The sequence below is a fragment of the Nelumbo nucifera genome, chromosome 3, assembly GCF_055504915.1.
Source record: "Nelumbo nucifera cultivar China Antique chromosome 3, China Antique-T2T, whole genome shotgun sequence".
In the NCBI taxonomy this organism is placed as follows: Eukaryota; Viridiplantae; Streptophyta; class Magnoliopsida; order Proteales; family Nelumbonaceae; genus Nelumbo; species Nelumbo nucifera.
In genome coordinates this window covers 1,570,452-1,582,700 of record NC_142651.1, presented here as the reverse complement: position 1 = coordinate 1,582,700, position 12,249 = coordinate 1,570,452, and positions in this window count along the sequence as shown.

Here is a 12,249-nt window from a genome sequence, read left to right as displayed (position 1 = left end):
CCCCCTTTGGGGGAGCTTGGAACTCTTTTTCTTGGAGCTCGGGTTGTGAGCCCACTGCCGTGCCGAGCTGGCGCTTCTGCCAGGTCACTCTCGGTTGCTTCCACGTGTCGCATGGCCAAGGGGTCGGGTCAAATCTCCCTCCATCAATTGCCCCCCACTCCCTATGCCCAGGGTACTGACCCGGCGTGGGGAGTTCGCGGGATGACGGGTGGATTTGCCTCGGGACACTTTGGCTTTAGTTTGGAACTTCTCCGGTCTGACCTGCTTGTGTTCTTGGCTCAACCAGGGTCGGCTTGGTTCGACCAGGGGTCAATCCCGGGCTGCGTATAACTCACGCGCGTAAGCGATTTCAAATTTTTGAACGTCAAAAATGCACGCCAATTGACTTTTTCTCGAGGGATACACAGCCGGTTTCGCAGAGAGCATTGGATGGTTTCAATCTTGGCTGTTGATGCACGAGTACAGTGGCTATAAAACCTGTTACATGCATACTTACTAGTTTTAATAAATAAAACCTGAGACCCCAGTTGCACCGACAAACATGTAGAATCGTATTTTTGTCTCTTCAACTCATTACATAAACTAGGAATGTCAATGCACACCGGTCATTGGATTTCCTACCCACATTCTACCCTCTATACATCGCAGATTCACAGCCGCACATGTGATCAGTGGTAGGGGCTTATTATATTTGATCTGATTCGAGTATGAGGTCTATTCTAACAATGTATGTTGGTCTCCAACATTCCATTGTGTTATTTGAATCAAATTTGGATTCATTCAAGCAATCAGATCGAATTGGAATCAAGGTCTTTTAACCAAACTTTGCATGTTGTAATTATGCATTGTCAACTGTCAAGGCAAATTTCTGAAAGTCTAATTCCCACCAATCATCAGTACACGTCATTTCTCTACGACTCCTTGGAGTATAGATATGGATCAAATAGCATTTGCATGTGCAGCAAGATTATACTACTAGATATTAAACAAGTAATGAAACAATTTATCTTCTTTAATATATAATAAGTAATGCCGATATGTTCCTTGCCTCACGTCAAACAACCATTCAAAAATTTTAGCTCAATACTTTTCTTCTCTAACTCATTCTAGTCATCTGCCCTTCTCCCTAATGGTAATAATGGAAGTAGGGATGGATAAGAGTCGAGTAAAGTTGAGCCAAATGAGTATTAGATTGTTCGAGTTCAGCTTTGTAGAAAAATATATATAAGGCTTGAGTTTGAGTATGAGCTTGACTTAAGTTTTAATTTGACTCAAAAGCTCATACATTTGAACTCAGTTCAATTTTAGCTTGGCAATGAGTTAGGTTCATATAAAAGTTAAAAATTATATACAAAAAAAGTTATTTCTTATTATACATATAAATAATTAAAAACAGGGTAAAAGACTTGAACCTCCCGCAAGGTTTCTCACAAATACTAATACCTCCCCTAGTATTTCTAATAGGACTTAAACCTCGCTTGTCAATAAAATGTGGCAGCATATTTGACATAACCAATGAAAAGACTATTTTATCCTTAATTATTTTTCACATTTTCAGAGGCAACCACTTAAACTATAGCAATCTAAACCAATAATATACGGTTAACTCAAATTAACCAAAAGGAAAATTAGATCTCCTCCAAGTCTCAAACTGCTATTCACAAATACTAATGCATGTTGTAGGCTTCTCCTTCACATTGTTGCTCAGCAGTTGTTGTAATGATGTTGTCGTTGTCTTCTACTTATTTACTTCTTTACCAACGATTAAAAGAGGGCCTAGGGTTGTCTAAGCGAGTAAAGATATATGGGCAAAGAGAAGAAAGGCGATTGATGGTTTGGATATGACTTCAATATAATAGCCGTTTTGGGTCAGAGTAGAACAGAAGGATACTATAGATTTGGTTCCTTCAATTAGATTTGATGAAGGGTGATTTGACCCGACCTCGTAGCCCGGGGCACATGTATATGACCTGGCCCAGTGAACAGCTCAGCCTAACAACACGACCGCAACTCGACGGAAGAGACACGCCGAGTCCAACGCTGGCCACTCAGTGAGTTAAGCAACTCGTCGGGGACTGATGCCTAGCCAATTTTGACTCTCACCAAGTGTGGAAGGTCCCGAGCTCTCCTAGGGGCCCGAGCTCCCCCTAAGGGGCCCGGAGCTCTCCCTTCCCAAAGAGGAAGCACCCTGGCTCGTGGCTAAGTGTCCCGAGCACCTCGGGGCAGCACCGTCCTCCCTCCCCCCAGTGTAGGCACCTCGGCACCTCGGTACAAGGAAAAACCTGTCCCAGACAGTCCGGTGTGCGGTAGCTCGGTAGGCTGTGGGGAGCCCTGTCTGACATCCGTACCCATCGGACCCTATGGCAGGGCTCTGATCCCTCGCCAGGCGGCGTTCTGTTTGCCTCCTTTGGAAAGCATGACGCGTCTGTCAAGCCCGTACCTAGCAATGGCAGTTTGTGGCGGCAACCTGCGCCTGCCACACCTGCCCTGGCAGTAACGGCAAGGGCGATGGCGGTTATGCCACGTATGACCAAGCTCCAACATAAAAGAACTCTAACCCACACAAAGAAAAGGTATTGAAGCTTAAGCACTTTGAGCACTCTTACTCTCTACTCTCTTTGAGATTTTCTCCAGTTCTAACTTAGCCATCGGAGTGTTCCCACTGGGACAACTCCCCAGGAACCCTTCACTTTCTACTTCCTCTCAGGTGCCGTTCATTCCAATCAGAAGCTAGTTCACAGCTAGCTAGGAGTGCCCAGATCGTGCAGCATCGAGATTGTTACTTATTCGTGGACAGTTAGCCAGAGCATGGAAGTACTTAATATTTTTGTTCCCTGCTTTCAATTAGATAGCTTTGGCCCTTTAATGCCATTTTAACTCTTTTTGAACTGCCACCTTGTCAAAACTGAGTTTTGCCTCTGCCCTAGTAGATTTCTCCTCCATTAAGAGGGGGCCCTCTTCCTCTTTCCTATCCAGAACCCTTGTTATTTTTAGGAGCTCATCCTTCCTATGATCAGTCTTCTTCAAGATGTTCTTTTTTCTAGACTTGAAGTTTTGACTTTGACATCTGTAGTTTCTTGGCCAACACATGGGAGCCCAAACCCTCCACTTCAAAGGACTGCCACCACTCTCTCAGGTGAGCAACAAAATCTGTTTCTTGGAACTAGCAGTTCTCAAAGTGGAATGGGGCAATTTTTCTGCGAAAATCTTCCTCTGTCAAGGTCTCTTGAAAAAGATTTGGAAAAGATGCTTCCTAGTTTGTGGACACCAAATATCTATCTAGTTGAACTAAGGAAGAGGATGCCTGGTTATTCATCCAAGTGAATTTAGCCCCAACTAGTGGTAGATCCATCAAACCATTTCTATTAACAAAATCCACAAACAACCTCATTCTTGAAGAAATCTTAGCACTTCCCTTCTTTTCATGAGAGAACTGGATGATGTTGAAATCACCCCCTATAATAAAGTTGCCTGCACAAACTTGGTTGAGTTCATTCTAGAAAGCTGGTTGAGTTCCTCAAAACCCCTGATTGAGACTCCCCAAAATTCTCCAAAACTCAGATACTTCGACAAAACCTAGTCTAAAAGGTTTTCATTGTCTAGGGGGTTGTGCCAGTTCTCCCTAACCTCCTCCACTGGGCAGACCTCCAAAGGGAGTTTCATCATCTCCCCTTCTTCGAGAGCCACCAACTATAAGGTCATGACAGAGCTTTCTCCTTGTAGAACTAACGACTGCAAATAGTCTAACGATCCCTCGCCATTGTGCCTCGGTGGAGGAATCGATTGTAAGGGTACAATGGCCTCTTCTTGTTGGACTGCCCTTAAACTTTGGTGAGCTTGAAATCCCAAACTCAACCTATTGTTCATCCTCCAACAAAGAGAGCTCTTCCATAGCCTAATGTTTTCCTTTTCCCTTTATTATATCTTCGACAAGGCTTGGTTTGCAATCAACCCTGCTCATAGAACTTGATCAATCCTGGCTCTCTTCTATCCCAAGCTCTAGGGGGATTTCTTCTTCTCGTCCTGCCTCAATCGATGGGATAGCAGCCACTTCTAAGTGGAGTGAGACAAAACAGGCCGAGTTTCCTTAAAGATAAATGCCTGCTTCTTGTCAAACGTGTTGCTATTGCCTGAACCCGAACCCACACCCGGCTTGTTACTCCATGGGTTAGGTCCTTCTTTAACCGCCCAATCAACTTGGTTGGCTTTTCCTTGGTCTAGTTCACTTGTGTTGGTCTGTTCAAGTCCAGCTCCCTTGAACACTCACCTATTAAGTCCTTGAGCTCCTGCCCATTCCTTGGGAGGTCACTTAGGGTCTGTTTGATTGCTGAGAAAATTGGACTGGATGGGATGAGAAAAGGAAAATTTATTTTCTCAGTTAGTTATAATGTGTTTGTTTGCTGAGAAAATTTTTGTGAGAAAATCCACTTTCTAGTGTTTGTTTTGCAAGGAATAGAATCTGGTAAAAAATAGCTCACAATTGTTCGATGGAAATCAAATCAACCAACTTTGATAAAATTTCCACTCGAATCACTCCATTTATCCTTCGCAATTGCTTCGGCACTAGAAATGTTGCTCAAAACCACCCAAATCCTTCATCCATGTTTCATCTACTCCATCTAACTTAGCACAGAAGAACTCCTTGAGTCTTTCAAGTTTCAGTCAGCAACGAACAGGTTTTCAAAGAAAATCACTGAAAAGTACACAAAAACTCCACTGTTCTCAATGATTTTTTACTCATTGAGATCGAGATTCTTGTCCAAGACACAAAATTGAAGTTAGTAAAAAAGAAAAATGAGATGAAACCTAGGAAAAGCTGATTAGAAGATTAGTTGTAGAGAGCTTCACAGAGAAAGAATAATAGGACTTTGAGAACGGTTGAAGCATTGATTTCTATGGAGAGTCTGATTTTGGTCAATAGGGTTGTTTCATGATGTTGCGAACCTTGTTCCAGCGATCTTCTTTGTTTTGATAAATGGGAACTCGGTCGTCAAAAACAAGGTTTGCACAATCGCAAACCAAGTTGTCATGGACCAACAATCTGTCTCTTTTTCTTCTACTTGAACAACAATCCCTCCAGCAATGAAACCTCTTCAAAATGCCTTCACACCTGCTGAGGATTGGCCATGGTTGCCTGGGCCACGGCAACCAAGTTCCCGTGGTTGCTCGAAGCTTTGTTTACTTGCTCGAAGCTTTTGATTTATTTACTGATGAGAATGGAATCACGACAACCAAGTTCCCATATGCAATTAGGTTCAGATGAGCGCCATAGTTATTCACAGCCATGGCAAACGCAAAAACCGAGTTCCCACCTTGGGCACTTTAAGGGCATTTATTGAGGACGAATTGGAGGCATTGGAGACATTCTGGCATCGGCAGATGAGGTGAAGAGAAGAAGATGACGCATTGGAGACATTCTGGCATCAGCAGGCGAGGTGAAGAGAAGAAGAGGAAGGGTTCGTTCACGCCATGAGTTGCAGGGTCTGATGCAGTTCAAGGTAATTTTGGTTTGGTTGCAGAGATCCCTCCTTCTCTCCGTCTCCCTCTTTCCGTTGCCGACGACCTTTAGCGTGAGAATGAGGAGGAGCTTTCCGTTGCTGATGACAATTTTGTCCGTTGCGAGTCCCCGATTTCTACCGACGACAACGTTTAGCGCGAAAGTGAAGAGGAGCTTTCTGTCGCCAACGACGATTTGGGCCGCTGCGAGTTCTCGATTTCTTCCGACAACGACCTTTAGCGCAAGATTGAAGAGGAGCTTTCCAATGCCGACAAAGATTTTGGCCGCTACGAGTCTTCAATTTCTATCGCCGATGAGGAGTAGGCGAATGAGCAAACAGAGAGGAGGTTATGGTTGGGATGCTGGAGGAGGATGTGGTGATGATCGGCGGCGGTGGTGGAGGTGCTGATAACAGGAAGAAGATGGTTAGTGGTGGAGAGAGAGAGAGAGAGAAGATGATCGACTTCTTGCTCTGACAAAGCCCAAGCAATTTTCTTAGCGTTTTCTTTTCTCACCGAGGTCGCACTGTTTTGGTGCGACCCCACTCACTTAATTTTGGGATCCCGCATCCCTGTTGTTTCTCATCCCAAAACACTGTTTACCAATAAACAAGCACAAGAAAGGGAGACTACCACATGGTCACTGAATCCCACGTCCCTCTTGGGACTTGTTGTTCACTGAATCTGCCTCGTTCAAAATTTGAAAAAATTCCTTCTACTCAGAGACTACCACATGGTCAAGATTATGCAAAATCTCCATCGATCTTTCCCTCTAAAAAGCAGGTCTATCGAATAGCTCCCCTAAGTCTCCTTCGGAGAGTTTTTACACCAGTCTCTTGCTTGGGGGATTCGATAGCTATGGCTGGCATCTTCGGTAGACCTGCAACTTTTGATAGCCCCTTTTGATTAGTTTCCCCCTCTTCATAGGATTTCAAAAGCTTTTCCCTTGAGATTTCTCTTGTTCGTAGATATCTCTCATCCTCTGGCCAAGCTCCCGGTTCAAATTCTAACTAGATGTGCATTGTATACACCACATCACCTACCTTGATGTCAACTGAGGCTGGCGGTTCTCCTCTCCATATCACATGAGCCTTTATCCATTCATATGTTGCTATCTCCTTCACCGAGTCTTTTGTAGCCAGGAAACCCCCACAGAAGTTGCCTATCACTGTTATGATTTCCGAGCTCCAGAGTATCAGCGGAAGGCCGTAGATTCTAATCCAGACTTTCCTATCCATGGTCCCCTATCTTGGAAGCTCATTCATGGTACAACCAACACAGACACTCCACTTGTCGATGAATAGAGCTTTACCCCCCAATTGCCACCGAGACCTACTCAAATTATGTTTCAAATTCAACTCTAGAGGGACAATGAATAGAAACAAGCCATTGATAAGCTTTTTCACCTTGACTTCCTCCAAGAAGTTCTAGGCTTCCCTTACCCAGGCTTCAACACCTGCTAGATCTAGAGCCTCCCCCTCGAACTTACCAACTAGACATGATTCCAAGGACTTCCTATGGAGGTCGACTCCATTACCTTTTGTTTCAATGAAGAAAAGATCTTCATTCCGATAGAAGTGACAACTACCCTTAGTTGGCCAGGCATTTGTTACACTGACATCTTTGAAAGAAACCCTGCCTTCCTTCTTGCACCCTCATCCCCCAGCCATGGCGGTCTTCCCCTCGCCATATTGCCACCACCTTTCTCCGTTCATTGTTCACCATTATTCTACCCCCGCTTGGCCTTTTAGCGTGTTTTCATTGAGCAAGTTTCATGAGCCTAAATTCATATTATTTTGAGCTTGGCTCAATTAGTAATTGAGTCTTTACATAGAGATTGAACTTATCTCAAAGCTTTATTTGGACCGAGCTTATCTTTTCATAAACCAAGCTCAAATGGCTCTTGAATAGCTTGATTCATGTCCATCCCTAAATGGAAGACAAGAAAGACCATTAGACTCCTTTCGACTATTCTAGCTATTTTAGTTCCCATAATTAGATGATGCATAGAGAGAAAGTCGAACTCTATCTATCTTGCTTTTTCTAATCTCTAATCTATTTTTCACGACTTTCCTTATCACTGTTGATTGGCCTTCTCATTATCACAAACTAGGAGTACAAGTGAGTCAAGCTACTTGTTGAATACTTGAATTCAACTCACAAATAATTGAGTTTGAGTCAAGTTCAAGTTTCACAATACTCAGATCAAGTGACTCAATAGCCTAATTGAGTATTTAATAAAATATTATTTTTTAATAAGAAATAGTCTTTTATTATTAATTAAAATTGTATAGTACAAGTATTTGATCTTGAGCTCAAGCTCAATTTTGGCTTGATGGTAATCGACAATTGAGTTGAATCGATACTTGAGTATGTCACTTGGAATAAGTATAGTTCAAGAAGGAAAAATGCAAAACTCAATTGAGTTTCGAGTAGCAAGTTTTTAAGTCAAGTCGAGCAATGAAAGAGATAACAAAGAAAGAACTCTATTAGGTATATGTTTTCATCAAGGTTCAAAATATCGATAAGCCGGTAGGGGCATATCGAGCGAATCGATACCTTTTTCATTATTTTTTTTCAAAACCAATTAAGAGGGCCGGTTTAGAGCTCCTCCACCCCCTAAACCGGTCAGACCCCCCGATCGTATCGAAGGGGTCCTAGAACGATACGTATCGGCCGATATGGGCTGATACATGTCGATACTTTGAACCTTTGTTTTGATGTTTTCAGGAAATCTATCTATCTATCTATCTATCTATCTATATATATATACATTAAAACAAGGCAGTCAAGAAAATTTCTCCTTTTTTTGAATTTTTATTTTTTTTATTCCATGTCATTTTTGAAACAACCAATGAGATTCACTTTCCTAGAATCTAAATAATCTCTTCTCCTAAAATTTCTCCTAAACTACCTCCCCCACTTTCTCCAAAATTATCTCTTATTCCTATTTATCTTCTAAATTATCTCTAATTCCTATTTATCTCCAAAATTATCTCTAATTTAGTAGAGAGTTTATCTCCTAAATTATCTCTATTCCTATTTATCCTCTCCCCTACTTTAGATATATATATATATATATAAAGAAATTTTGGATTAAAAATTTTAAGATTTATTTAAATATTCTATTTATCTCCAAAATTATCTCTAATTCCTATGTATCCTCTCCCCTACTTTTTATCTATGTCTATCTCAAGAAAGTTTAGATTAAAATTTTAAGAATTATTTAAATATTCCAACAAAATTATATAATAACTTTAGAATATTTATTAAAAACACAAAAAATAATTTTATATTTTTACAAAATATATCACAAAATTATGTACTAACAATTTAAATTATATTTTTTCTGGATTATCAATTTAAAAATTTTCAAATATTTAATAATATGTAATAGCTCTAAATAAATAAAATTCAAATAACAAAAAAAATTAAATATTTTATAAATTATTTAAATATTTATCATAACTAGATTTTAAATAGTTAAAATAATGGAATTATGTAATAAATTTAAAAAATTTCTTCAAAGTAGAAAAATAATTATAAAATAATATTGAAATTAATAATAATTTAATATATTACAAAATTAATAATTATATTATGTAATAATAGTATAAATTATGATTTTATGGATAATTAAATTCAATAAATAATTAATATTTTAAAATTTAAATATTTTACATATTATTTAAGTATTTTAAATAACAAAATATTTAACATAACTAGATTTTAAATAGTTAAAATAAAGAAATTATGTAATAAATTTAAAAAAAACTGAAAAGTAGAAAAAATAACTATAACATAATATTGAAAATAATAATAATTTAATATTTTTACATAATATTGTAAATAACTAATTTCACTTATATAAAGTAATAATTCAAGAAAATAACTTCCAAAAAATTTAATATTTATTAATAATAATTTTAAACTCTTAATCTGTATTTATTAATATAATTATATATACTAAAATTAATATTTATTGTATTTCAGTAATTATTTATTATTTTTTGTGATAAATGTATTTTCAATGATTATGTATAAATTTATTTTGTTTTGTTATTTAACAGAAAATTTTCAATAATTATTGGAGATTAAACTACTATTATTGAATCTTTTAAATTTAATTTATTGTACTTATTGTATTTTTGTTATGACTTATTGATTAATTAATATTTATTATAGATTAAAAAATTGTTATTTATTGCAGATAAGACTATTAAATTAGATAAAATTATGAGTGTTCATGAGTTGGTTCGATCCGGCCATATGCTATTTGGCCAACCAAATTGACCTAGTTAAGATGGGAAGTTGGTTAGTTGAAACCGACTGACCTTTTGTGAAAACCAACCCACTCAAGTTGTATCGGTTTGGGTTGTTTTCAAAAAAGGTCAGTTGGTTCAAAATATTTAAACTTAAAACTTTAATTTAATTTTAAAAATTACAGTGCAATTATTAAAAAATAAATATAAAAATTAGATTTATGAAATAAAACATTTTATACTAAGAAATATGGGAAATTTCTCACTTTTTATATTAATAATTGTATTTAAAATATAAAATATTAATATATATCCATGGTTAGGTCGGTTTACAAATGGCCAAAGTGAAACTGATCCAACTTGGTCGAATTGGGAATTTTTTGAACCAAAGCCAATATAAAATACTAGAAAACTGACCAACTCGGGTCGAGTTGATCGGGTTGTCCGGTTTCATAAGTTTGATGAATAAACCTAACTAAAATTAATTATTGTTATTTTTGTATTATAAAAAATTTACTAAAAGTAGTATATAAAATATGAATAATTATTAATTATTTAAAATTTTGAAATATATAAAACAATTGTGTACTCTTATGTGTTTGTATTAGGGTCATTTACTAGAACACACCTTATAGTTTTACATATTTACTTAAACCTACCCAAGGTTCAAAATATTGATAGCTCGATACGTCGATAGGGGTGTATCGAGCGAATCAATCCCTTTTTTTTACTTTTTTTTTTATTTTTTTCAAAACCGGTTCAGGGTGGTCAATTTAGAGCTCCTCCACCCTTGAATTGGTCAGACCCCCGATGCACCCACTGTAGGGGCGTATCGGAGGAGTCCTGGAACGATACGTGTCGATACTTTGAACCTTGAACCTACCTTATAGTTTTTGTTTTACTAAAACATCACATATATTTTACAACTTATTTACTTAATCAAACTTTCATTAACGAGTGTTTGTTTTGCTAGTAGGCCCATGATTTTTTATTCCATAAATACCCTTAACACTTTTTTAATACAGAAAACAGAATTGGCCAAATATAACCAATAGAGTGGTTGTCCATGTCTTATTAAGGGAAAAATGGTATTTTTATTTCTATTTTATTTTGATTAAATTTATTTAAATGAACATTAGGGTCAACACTGTCATTTCCACTATCATCTAATGGAAGATTGATTAAATCCGTTGCAAATTATAAGTGGTGTTTTAGTAAAATGCTAACTATAGGGTAGATTTTAGTAAATCCATGAAACTATAAGGGTATTTTAATAAATGACCCTTTCTATTATTTATCTTTCACTTAATAAATCCCGTGCATAGCACGGGTCCTCAACCACTAGTCATTGTTGAACGACATGTTTGGTTGATGTAAGACATCAACCAACAAAACTTGTCCCAACATAGTTTTAACATGATCTATGTCCACACATCTCAGAGTAGGATCCACCATGCATGAGATGTGCGGACATAGATTATGTTAGAATATGTTGAGACTGTTTTTTGTTGGGAGGAAATCTAGACTAATATCAAGTAACACTCTAATTAAACACATTGTTAGTGGATATTGAAGCAAACACTTTGTGTATATGCAAAAATAGATGTCATTACTAATAGAGGTGCAAGTCTGGTGGGCTGAGATGGGTTTAAGTTCAACTCAGGTTCATCCATAAGAATTGGGCCTAAGGCCCAAGAACAATTTGAGCCCAATGTCAAGCCCAAATTGTCCAACCTGGGTCCAACTTGCATAGAATTATTATATAGGGTAAATTTCTTAAACTACCCTTATGGTTTAGCTAATTGACTAAGTGCACCCTTACTATTTGAAAATTAACTAATGCTACCCCTACTGTTTCTGACAATTGACTAATACTTCCCTTACTATTGGCGCATGTTAACAGAAAGACAAAAAATACTACTTTACCTTTTATTCTTCTTCAAAATTTCCAAATAAAATAGGAAAAAAGGGAAAGAAACACTGGTTCATCAAACCCTGTTGGAGCTCCTGGAAGTAGAAAGAATGGCCCTAACAGTCTTAGAAGTAGATCTGAAAATAATCTTTTGATTGTTCTAGCAGAACTTAACAGGAAAATCTCATATCCAGCCAAGGGGCTCTATGCTCCTTCTTCCTCTTCTTATTTCTCTTTTTCTTTCTCCCCTGTTCCACCACCACCACTGCATCCATTGCCCCTGGCATCAAAAAGGTCAAACTATTTGATGGAGCTTGTGTTTCAGTCTCCCAGAGCAAATCATAAGTGCTCGAACCAGTGGCGGTAGAGGGCAGCCCGACTTGGGAAAATGTGATTAGCCTGCAAAAGCTTGGACAGCGGGAGAGGCATTAGAGATTTTTTATCTCCAAGATTGAAACCCCAACTTGAAGCAAGTTTAGTCACCGAAGGGCAACCGGAGAAGCTCTCAAGCAGATTGCGCTCATGAGAGGTGGAAATAGAGCAGTTCTCGTGTGCGTTCCGAGCAGTTCCCGTGTGCGT